Source organism: Magnolia sinica, chromosome 3, assembly GCF_029962835.1.
Source record: "Magnolia sinica isolate HGM2019 chromosome 3, MsV1, whole genome shotgun sequence".
Taxonomy (NCBI): domain Eukaryota; kingdom Viridiplantae; phylum Streptophyta; class Magnoliopsida; order Magnoliales; family Magnoliaceae; genus Magnolia; species Magnolia sinica.
The window spans coordinates 11,058,337-11,070,055 of record NC_080575.1 but is presented as its reverse complement, the minus strand read 5'-3'; positions in this window follow the sequence as shown (position 1 = coordinate 11,070,055).

Genomic DNA, 11,719 nt, shown 5'->3' with positions numbered 1-11,719 from the left:
ACTAAATAAAGAGGAAGGGGAGACTCACCGGAGGGAGGAAGGAAAACGGAAATGGCGAAAGGAGCCGCTGACAGTTAAGAAAGAGGAAAGGAAGAAGACGAAAGACCGAAAAAGCTCCAAAGGAAATGCAAAGCGGGAATGGCAGTAGAAGTTCGAAATGCGGGACCCCCACCATTTTATAAGATTGCCATGTGGCGGAAGCAATTAATTGGGAAATGATTCGACGCCTGCATCGACTCCCCCACTCGACACGTGGCGCACGTCGACTGACGACAATAATGCCCTTGCTACGTGTCCAACCCTCATTGGCGGGGTGAGCGATTTGACGGCTGTCGGCGCATGCGATGTCAGAAACTGAACCGTCTCCCGTCAAAGGCGACACAGAATGTATTAAATGACTACTTATTGTCTCGGACTAAGTTATGAACCGACTCAAAACTTGCTACTCCTAAGTGTCATATGAAACACACGGAGTAAGGGGGCTTACTGTTGGGGACAAAAGATACAGAGTTCGGAGACTCGGACTTAATGCCTCGGGTCGCCAAAGGATGTGTCGAATCCAAGGCATGGTTCACTAAACCGAGACAAAAGTTAAGTCGGTTCGGACGACACATCAGCGATCCGGGCATGCATCGGGCCGATCTTCTTATCAGATCGGCCAGCGCAAGATAAAGCCTCATCCCAAATATCTTGGGATAAGATCCCCGACCCCGAAGCTCACGGGATCGGATGAAGACTGGAGATGGGCACGATCCTATCTCCGTGATACCAGGAGAGGATCCCGCACACGATATTAGGAGAAGAATCCTCGTACGATTAAATGCTCCAGCAGCTATAAAAGAGGAATCTCCATCGTCTTGTGAGGTAGGCAAAAAATTCTTTCTCAAAACCCCTCAATACATTTAGACCCAAAATCCAGGCCTGACTTTGGCATCGGAGGGTCCTCTGCTCAAGCCAGGGTCTCCTTTGTCCTCTTTCCGTGCAGGTATACGAAGGTCTAAGAGGACGAACCAGATTTTTGCATCAACAATATCCTTGCACATCTGATCTCCATAATTTTTGGGACAGATATTTACCACATAGAACTAGCATGACACGTGGCCATCAATCAGCGGTTAGGATAAATTCTGAATCAATGTAATTTTGATATATTTTTCATAAAATGGACGGTTCTGATTGTTGACAAACTCAATATGTGGGCCCAGCGGTTGGCAAGTCACACCCTGGATTCTAAGCTGTAAGACCCTGGGTAAGTCACGTGTGGCCCGTAGGGTATTTTGTCACTTAAATAATTACATATGGGCATTGACCGTCCATAAGTTCTAAAATATAAGCTCCATTTGAATTTAAATAGCTATATGGATCATTTATCGTGGTATGGGCAATGGGAAGAAGAATGATGTATGTAAATGGAAAATATAAGTCCATTTGCATTTAAAAAGAATTCTAAATTTTTAAAAAAAATCTCCCCACACCAATTACATAGTAGTAGGGACGTGGTCACTCGTCAGTGCTCTGTGGGACCCACCATGATGTATGCACTCAGTCCATCTATTTTTGGAGATCATTTAGGGCATGAGCCCAAAAATGAGACATCCAAATCCCAGGAAGACTACATCGTAAGAAACAATGGTGACTAAACAACCACAGGTAAAAACTCCACTGTTAAAAACTTCTTAGGCCTGTAATGTTTATTATCCAGATTAGGTAACACAGACCTAGATGAAGGGGAAAAAATATCATCTTAATCCAAAACTTTTGTAGCTCACAAGAAGTATTTAATGGGGGGCATTTATCACCACTGTTTTACGTGGTGTCCACTTGAGATTTAGGATCTACCTCATTTTTGGGCTCATGCCCTAAAATGATTTGAAAAAAAAAAGGAATAAACAATGCGGATTAAACACATACATCATAGTTGGCGCCCCACATAAGATTCCTCATATGCGGATTGCTCGTCCCCTTGCACATGAAGTTCATGTAGTCGGAAATAATGTGGGACCCACGGATGCTCATCACAAATCCATTGTGTCCATGAGTTTTGCAAGACCATAATAGGACAGGATTCTAAAGATTGGACAAATCCAAAACTCATGTGGGCCACACGTAAAACCACTAGTGAGGCCCTTGAGTTATATATACTTGTTCTATATTCACATTCATCTATTTTGTAGATCATTTCAGGCCTTGAGCCCAAAATCGAAGTAGATCCGAAGGTAAAGTGGACCACAACATTGAAAACCATGGAGATATTTATACCCACCATTAAAACCTTCCTAAGGCTTAACCAACTTGTTGATAAGGTAATACAAACATGGATGAAGGGAAAACACAAATAGTAGTGTGATCTAAAACTTTCTAATCCACAAGCAATTTTGCATCCATTTCATTTCTGTCCAACTTGTTCTGTTTTTTTCTTTTTTCTTTTTTTAACACATGCACACACATTGTCACACACTCACACCGTGGTGGGATTTCACCACATATGGGTATTTGAACCCTTGACCAGGTGTTGAAACTCCTGAGAGTCTACCACCAGACTAAGAGCAAGGACCCTGTCCAACTTGTTGATGAGGTAATACAAACATGTATTAAGGGAAAACGCAAATAGTAGTGTGATCTAAAACTTTCCAGCCCACGATCAATTTTGCATCCATTTCATTTCTATCCAACATGTTGATAAGGTAACACAAACATGAAGGGAAAATACAAATAGTAGTATGATCTAAAACTTTCTAGCCCACTAACAGTTGAGACGCAGATTTCCTGCAAAAAGTCTCTCGCACGAAGCTCCTGCACTTGAACCTACGTGGGACTCACTATGCTGTTTGTGAGAAATTCACTCCTCTATCCATTCATTTGTTTTATCTCATTTTATTACATTTTGCCAAAATTGAAGAGAATCGAATAATTAAGTGGGCTGAAAATGTGAGAACTAAACTCAGTGGGGCAACATAAGTTTTGAATCAGGCTTTTTAGTTTATCCTAGTAGGAATGGCATTATGAACGGTATGCATGGCATGTAAACATATATCACTGTCCTTGGGAGGTTTCAACGGTAGGAATTTCCCTACCAACCTTTTTCTTTAGTGTGGCTTACTTGATTGTTGAATCTTATTAAATTTTGCCCTCAAGTAAAAGTGAGATTACAAAACAAATGGACGGAGTGGATTTCTCACAAACATCACAGTGAGCAATCTTTAGAAGAAAATATTACATTGCTGACCTTCTTTTTCTTTTTTCTCTACCAAGTGAAGAATCTAGAATTGAACGGCACGTGGTAACATTCAATCCATCGACACCAATATAATTAGATGATCCAAAAATATGACAATCAAATTATAAGATGACAATCTATTAAAAAAAATATAATATCTACCTATCAAAATATCTAAATTCAAGTGTAGCCCATATTTTATTCAGCCTGAATTTTTCTTTCCTCTAAATACAATGGTGTTGCAAGTACGATAGATGGGTTGGATGTTATATACAAGCTACATGGGTTCTACAAGTCTCCTCTTTCACTATTTTTTTAAAAAGTTAAATAAGGATATTTTTATAATTTCATCTCTCGGAAAGCAGCATCTTGTAATCTTCAATTATAGAGGCATTATTTTATAAAATTCAAACTTCTCATGAATTTTGCAGTAAAAAATCCTTTTTTTAAAACGCGATAGTTTCAGTCTTCACGTGCCGACACTCGTATCCCGGGGGAGTTATTTGGTACTCTGACTTGCATAACGCTTAATACACGAGGCATGTTGAAATAACACATGTAGCATAAATGAACTCAAAACTAAATTAGATGTTTTGAAAACTCTTAATCATGATTCGTGGACACATGCTTTTTGAATTATGACCATTGAATTTTTTTCTCCTTCATTTTTAACCGTCCAACAAATGTCCATTAATTTAATAGATAGATAATCATGTAAGACTGATATTTTGTTCATTATATATCTATGCTGATACCCATGTTTTGGACGGTTTATTTTGAATTAATTATAGTTCATGTATAAAATTTATCAGTAATTTCTATCTGCCTGCGTATCATCCATCCTGCTCTGCCAGAGTATCAAAGTATTTCTCTATATATAATCTGTGGTTTTCGTAATTAATTAATTTAAGAAAAGATTAGATACGCAGGGATACGCAGTGTAACCGAGATCTCATCTGGCTCTATCTTCAAGCACTCCACACGTGTAAACATGGCACATGTGTGAGGGATCTGAGACTTTCATAGGGAGGAAAGATTAGTGTGTGTATAACATCCAAAAATTCAGACCGACCGATGTATCAGGACGGCGGGAAAAAAGTGCACTTTAAATCTAGGCCGCTGATAGTCGTTAATCCATCCTCTAGTTTTTTCAATTTCTGTAGCCAGCCTTCTGATTGAAGGAGGCATTTTTCCTGCGACATTGAACATTAACGAAGGAGATCACCTTATAAACGGTCAGGATATCGCACACATACGACATGTGGGCACGTGCATGGAGTATTTAGCAATATAGCATTCCTCCCGTACGCAAACCCTATCATGACGCGCGCATTGGAGTGGAGGCGGATTTCCTGCGAAAGCCTTACGCAGGAAGTTCCTGCACTAGGATTATGTGTGTGGCTAATGCGATGCTTGTGAGAAAGCCACTCCGTCCATACGTTTTTTAAGCTTATTTTAGTACATGTGACTAAAAATAAGATGTATCCAAAACTTAAATTCGCCACACAAGAGAAAAAAAGTGGGGATTTAGTGACCACCGTTGAAACATTTATATGCAAAGTTTATTTATTCGTTTAATTTCTTTATTTTTTCACTTTATCTCAGTGAGAATGACCTTATAAACAGTCTTGGATGGAATATAAACATCAAGCTGTAGCTTAGGAATTTTTCAACGGCAAACGTTTCTTTCCCCGTCGTATCGCCCACTTGAGTTTTGGTTCCTCCTCATTTTTGGCTGGTCCACCACCACAGCAGAAAAAAGATCCTGTGATCTAACAACTCTGACATAATACAGTGCTGGTCAGTCTTGCTCCCTCCGCATGGACGTGGATTGGGTAGGAGTCTCGGGCAGTTCCGTGGGCAGGCTAACCATGATGTATCTGCTTATCCATGCCGTTCATCTTTTATTTCAGATTATTTTAATTAATGTGCGAAAAAATGAGGCAGATCCACACGAAATAATAAGCTGGGGTTGCATTAAATGCAAGAGCCATCTGTGGTGTTGCCCACTTAACCGTTGGATATAACTAATTTTTGTGCACATACTTTAAAATGATATGAGAGAAGAGATGTACGGCGTAGATAAACAGATACATTACGGTGGGCTGTCCACAGAACTGGTAGGACGCAATCCGCGTCCCTTCAACATGCACCGTCGAAGTTCATGTTTGTGGGCCACATGAACAGCCTGCAGACGTGGGTAAATAATGGCGTTTTGAGCTCTTCTTGCATCTGTATGCGACCCGAGTTGATCATCCATCAGAGCCTACCATTAATGGGCCACTGGATAAAAATCACGGGCAGTGATTTATAGCCGCACAAGCATACCTTGCGCACCGATAGCCACGTGGTGGAACTTTAATGAGATCCATCCCATGCATCAGATACGCTGCTTCATTTTTACTATCCAGGTAAAAAATCATGACCGTCCAAAACTCAAGTGGGCCACATCATCAGAAACAGCTGGGATGCTCACCATTAGTTTTTTAGGGCCTACCATGGCTTTTATATGCCAATTACCAACCCATCCGTTCATCTCATGTGCCTTGTTGGAAGAAAAATTACCTAGGTCCCATGGCTGTCAATGGGCCATGCTGGTCCGTCGGACTTTCGGGCCTGGCTCGTCTCGGGCTGAGCTTGGGCTGCCGTGTCAGGCTCGCAGGCTGAGTTCGGGCTTAAAAATTGAGCCCATTTAAAAAAGGGGCTGGGTTGGGACTATTTCAACAGCCCATCAAGTTTTTCAGGTAGGAAATTTTACAAAATAGTACTTCATTAATATAATATTTACATCTTATATTTTTTAAAATTAAATTTTCACTAAGCTACTTCATTAATCAAGTTATTATTAAAGTACAAGAGCAGGTTAGTAAGAACTACTTTAATAAGTTCTTTTTGTTCCGGCTCTTGGTTTAAGTAAGCTCGTATAGTAAATAATATTTTCAAAATCAGAAAAAGCTTTTATTTAAAATAAACATGTTTTGGTAACTCGTTTAAATAAGAGTCTTTCTTAGGAGTATTTGATATCATTTTTAAAGATTACAAGAACTCTATTACATGAGCAATTTAGACGATTGTTTTAGTTGACCTTTGTTGTGAACCGTCCATTTTATTGGGCCCACCTTGATGTAGGTAATCCATCATGTGGAGCCTACCATCAATACTAGTTTTCATTTATGTGGGGGCTCCTTAGTGTCCACTACTCATGATATGGAATCCATTTGATGTGTCCATCTTGTGGGCCCCACCTTTGAATGGGATATCATCATGCGGGGCCCACTTTTGATGTCCACCATCCGTCGTGTGGAGCGCAACTTCTATGTGGATCATCCATTATGTTGGGCCACTTTGGATATGAGTCGTCCATCATGTAAGAGCTTAGATGTAGATCGTCCATTAGGTGGGGCCCACTTGATGTGGACAATCCATCACGAGGGGCCACACTTTGATGTGAGTCATCCATCATATGAGGCCCACTACGTCCATTATGTGAGCCACCTTAATGTGGACCATTCATCATGTAAGGCCCCACCTTTAATATGGGTCGTTCATCACAGGGGCTCACCTTTGATGCCAACTAGGGGTGCACATGGGTTGGTTCGGTCCAGTTCTGGGGTGAAACCGGACCGTTAGCACCCTAGAACCGAACCAGACCGATTCGGTTCTGGATCGGTTCCACAGTTCCAACGAGAGAGAGAGAGAGAGAGAGAGAGAGAGAGGAATGGATGGGGATTGGGGGCAACCGCGGCAGGGGCGGCATGAAGTGTGAAGTGAAAATGAACTTAGGTTTTCTTTTTTGGAAATGTATGGTTCGATTCCAGCTTCGGTTCTAGGTTCAGTTCCGTGGTTTGGTTCTATGGATCGGTTCGGTTTTACATGCCCCCAAACCGAGAACCGAACCGAACTAATCGGTTCTTTGATTTTTGGAGCCGAAACTAGTGCACTCTAGAACCGAACCATACGATTTGGTCAATTTCAGTCAGGTTCTACGGTTCTACCGTTTCGATGTGCACCCCTAATGCCAACTGTCAATCACGCGGGGCCACCTTTGATGTCCATCATTCATCATATGGATCCCACCTTTGATGTGGACCATCCATCAAGTTGGGCCCACTTAACGTGAATGGTCCATCATGTTAGGCCACACTTTGATGTGGGCCATCCATCATGTGAGGCCCACCTCTGATGTGAGCTGTGCATTATGTGGGCCCACCTTTGTGGACCATTCATCATGTGGGGGAACCTTCAATATGGGTTGTTCATCATACAAGCCCACTTTGATGTCCACCATCCATCATGTGGGTCCCACCTTTGGTATGAACAGTCCATCATGTGGGGCCCACTTGTTGTGGATAGTCCACCATGCATGGGGCTACATTTTTATGTGGGCCATCCATCATGTGGGATCCACCTTTGATGTTCACCATCAACCATGTGGGCCCCACCTTTGTTGTAGATCGTCCATCATGTGGGGCCCAACCTTCGATATGGGTTGTTCATCATGTGGGGCCCCCTTTGATGTCAACCTTCCATCATGTGGTCCCACCTTCAATGTCCATTATCCATCATGTGGGTCCCACCTTTAATGTGGTTCATCCATCATGTGGGGCCTGCGTTTGATGTGATCGTGCCTTATGTGGGCCCACCTTAATGTGGACCATTCATCATGTGGAGGGCCACCTTCAATATGGGTTCATCATGTGTGCCTACCTTAGAGAGATTGTGAAGAGAAAAGAAAGGGGAAAGATGGGAATTACTTAAAAAGTTTGAGGATGTACTTGTCTAAAAATTAATAAAAGTGTCTACTTACCTAAGCTAAATAAGCTCTTAAATAAAAAGTGACTTCTCCATCATTTATTTTTTAAGAGTTTTTTTACTAGTTTCTAAAAAAAATATAAGCTCTAAAATTAAGGCTTTATTGAACATTCTATTTCCAAACTAAGATTTCATTTTTTTAGAAAAAGCAAATAAGCTCTTATTAATAGAGATACCAAATGCCCCTAATTTTTCCTGAAGTAGTAAAAATGACCACCAATTAATGAGTTTACTTGAGAAAAATTAAATAAGTACCTATATGTAAATAAGAAGTGTTATTATTATTTTTTTAAGAAAAAAATAGATGGTTTTCTCTTGACGTGGATTGCATACTTGTACCGACGTGGCAACTGGTCGGTACTCTGTGGGCCCCACCATGGGGTCTGTGTTTTATCCACATTGTCCATCCATTTTACCAGCTCGAGCCCAAAAATGAGACAGATCCACATCTCAAGTGAACCACACCTACTAAAGTGTTCATTTTGCAGGCTAGGACCACAATATATATCATCAAATGATCAGAACAGTGAAACTAATACACCAAGCTCAACTCACTCACTATCGTGAGTTAAGGAGAGAGAAGATGAAACCTAGTTGATCTCGGTTGTTAATAACAAATAAGGTGTTGTGTAGTGAAGATATACACCATTAATATCATTTAAGTAATAGCCCATCATAGCAAGCTTCATCGTTTTATTCAACGGTGGGAGGTATACCCTCTTACATAATATTTTGTTTGACTTTTTTGAATGCATTAAGTTAAATCATATCGATTTATCTTACTTGTAAAACCGTATAATTGCTAACAGTTTTAGGCTAGTGCTCCATCGCTCCATCCAACAATTTTAAATTGTTTGGATTGGTCATGTAAAGAATGTCATGGTTGAATGAATACCATATGTATGATAGCCCATCAAAAGAAACATAATTTATATGACCACCTTCACCTCTCCTCTCTCCGACCATTTGCAAACCATTTCCACTTCAGGTGTGTTCCAAGTTTGCTCATACACCAAGAGAGGCGAACGCGGCCACGGATGGTTTGGCTCGCCTTGGGAGCGAGCTAGTCCCAGACTAATTCCATGTTCCACTCACAGGATTCCCTTCCAACCTCCATTAGACGACCCTTGTTCCTCGACAAAGTAGGCCTTGGTAACCTGCATGTTGCATAATCTTTTCCTTATAGCTTCATTCTATCCATACGATAGGGGGGTCCAATTCCTTTTTGTCATGGACCCACCCCAAAAGTCTCCATGTAAGCCGTTCATGGCCCTCTCCTGATATTTATAGAATCTCTTTAAAAAAAAAAAAAAAAAAAAGGAAGAAGAAGAAGAAGAAGGTGTGTTTCATGTGCCATATCTCCACTAGTGTGTGTTATTGGAGAAAGGTATTGATAATTTCTTCATCAATTCCCATTGTATGATGATTGTTTGAATTATGGATTGTGACAGTACATGCATTCCACATAGTATACAATACAAATCGCACCCACATGCAACCCATGGTCCAATAAGGTGTCGTCAACTTATCCTGCAACCATGGTCCACCAATGTATGCCTAAAACCTATCCTATCCAAGTGTAGGCCCCAAAAACTTTTTTAAGTCTGTAATCCTCCCCGTTACATTGCATCATTCAAAGTGCTGGCACGAAATCATTCGGTGTTGATTTAAACCCACAAACCAATGTGCAATTCAATCAATAGATCATCCAAACGTTGTGCTATATATAAAATAATTTGCATGCTAAGCAGAAAGAAGTAGATATTGTATAACACTAAGATCATACATAATAAAGAAAATTTCATTAGATAGGACTAGTAGCAAGCTAATGAAAATTAGGGGACAAGGTCTTACATAATGGAGGAATTAATTCATCAGCTAAAAGGGTTGTGGTAGTGGGTCATGCAACTACCAATGTTGATGATTACTCCACGTTTTATTTTAGGTGGCTAAGGTATAGAGCTCATGACGCAGGGATGAACGTGATGAGGTCGATCACCGTCTTCTTCAAGGATAACTACTCTGATTCCACGGAGCTTCTTTGGACTCTTCACAGAGACTTCTTAAATTCACGAGGAAAGAAAGTAAGAAAATAGAAATAAATTCTAAAAAATTCAAAATTTAATTGATTCATTAAATAAATGAGTTGTGCAATTACTCTCAATTTAACTTCTTGCTAAGTTTTTTTTTTTTCCTGAACGTGTTAAAGGCATATCAGTGTCAAAACTAGAGATCTCATGTTCAACACTTAAATGTGCAAATTTTCATGTTGAAATTCAAATTGAGAGTTCATTGTATCCTGAAGATAATTTTTAGATTTCCTTCGTTTGCACTTCCTGGAACTTTTAGAAAAATGGCAACAAATGTGTCTTGAGAAATTGACTATTCAAGTCGGGCCTTGAACCCAATAGATCTAACCGTCTTATTATCTTTTTTTTTTCTATCCTCCATTGTGTACAAGAAACACTTAATTTCTAACAATCAATAATTAAACTTTTTCTAGATTGAAAGAATCGGGATAGATGTCTTACCCAAAACCTTATTTGTAACTTTTTTGGCTTAAAGCATAAGTGCCAAAGTACTCTATGTAGATTGGAAGCATATTGAACAAAGTTGTCTGAATATCATGATATCTATGATAAACAAATTTTGGAATACCACGTGTAGTTACCTGTTTCCTTTGGAAACTTATGAATTAAAGAACTTGTGACACTCCAAGGATTGGCTCGTCATTGCTCATCAACTCATCACGATAAATAAATTACTCAATGCTTAAACCATAATGTCAAGCAGATTGTGTTTAAATTGCATGGTCCTATTTCTTAACAAGCTTCCCACCATCTTTATGTCGATTTACTATCAATAAGTGGTTAGCACAGAGCATATGCATTATATTATTAAATAAAGATGAGGAATTGGCTGTCTTTGAGTTTCACATGATATGATTACCATTTTTATGGTATATTTTTAGAATTCTTGACTACCTAAGAGATTCTTTCAATAATTCCTTTATTACCCAAAAAAATTCATGTTCATGATGCTTCATTTTTGCATATCAAGATGCGTGATCATTTATCCACTTTTTCTGTGACTATGATCCAATGGTTTCTATATAAACGATGGACGTGGGTGAGAACACCACTTTTTTACTCAATGTCTCAATTTTCAGAAACTTTCTGCATTTTTCTAAGTTGCTTACTTGTATTCTATCATTGACCTTACTTAAACCAGCTATATAGCTAACCAACTATTAATATAACTAAGTTTACAGTTGATATTACTGGTCAAATTCTTAAACAATAATCAACCAATCCTTTTCAAGCATAGTGATATGGAAAAACATATATATATATATATATGTGTGTGTGTGTGTGTGTGTGTGTGTGTGTGTGTATTAGAACAATTTTCTGTTTCTCCACTTCCTAAGATTTTCATTTTAACATTTTTTTTCCTATTACGTTTTTTCTAGTTCTGTAAATAGGATTTATCCTCATAGTTAGAAGCAACAACTTCCTACACTCATGCTTTCGGAATCATATAGGCTGAAACTGATCAGGTTATCATTGGGCATGCAAGTAGTTTAACGAATGGATGTTACAAAGAGAAGTGTTTTTCAAGTTTCATAACAACAAACTTTAAATGAATGCTTACAGATCTTGTTGAAGGCCTCACCATCACAGCTTTGGATAC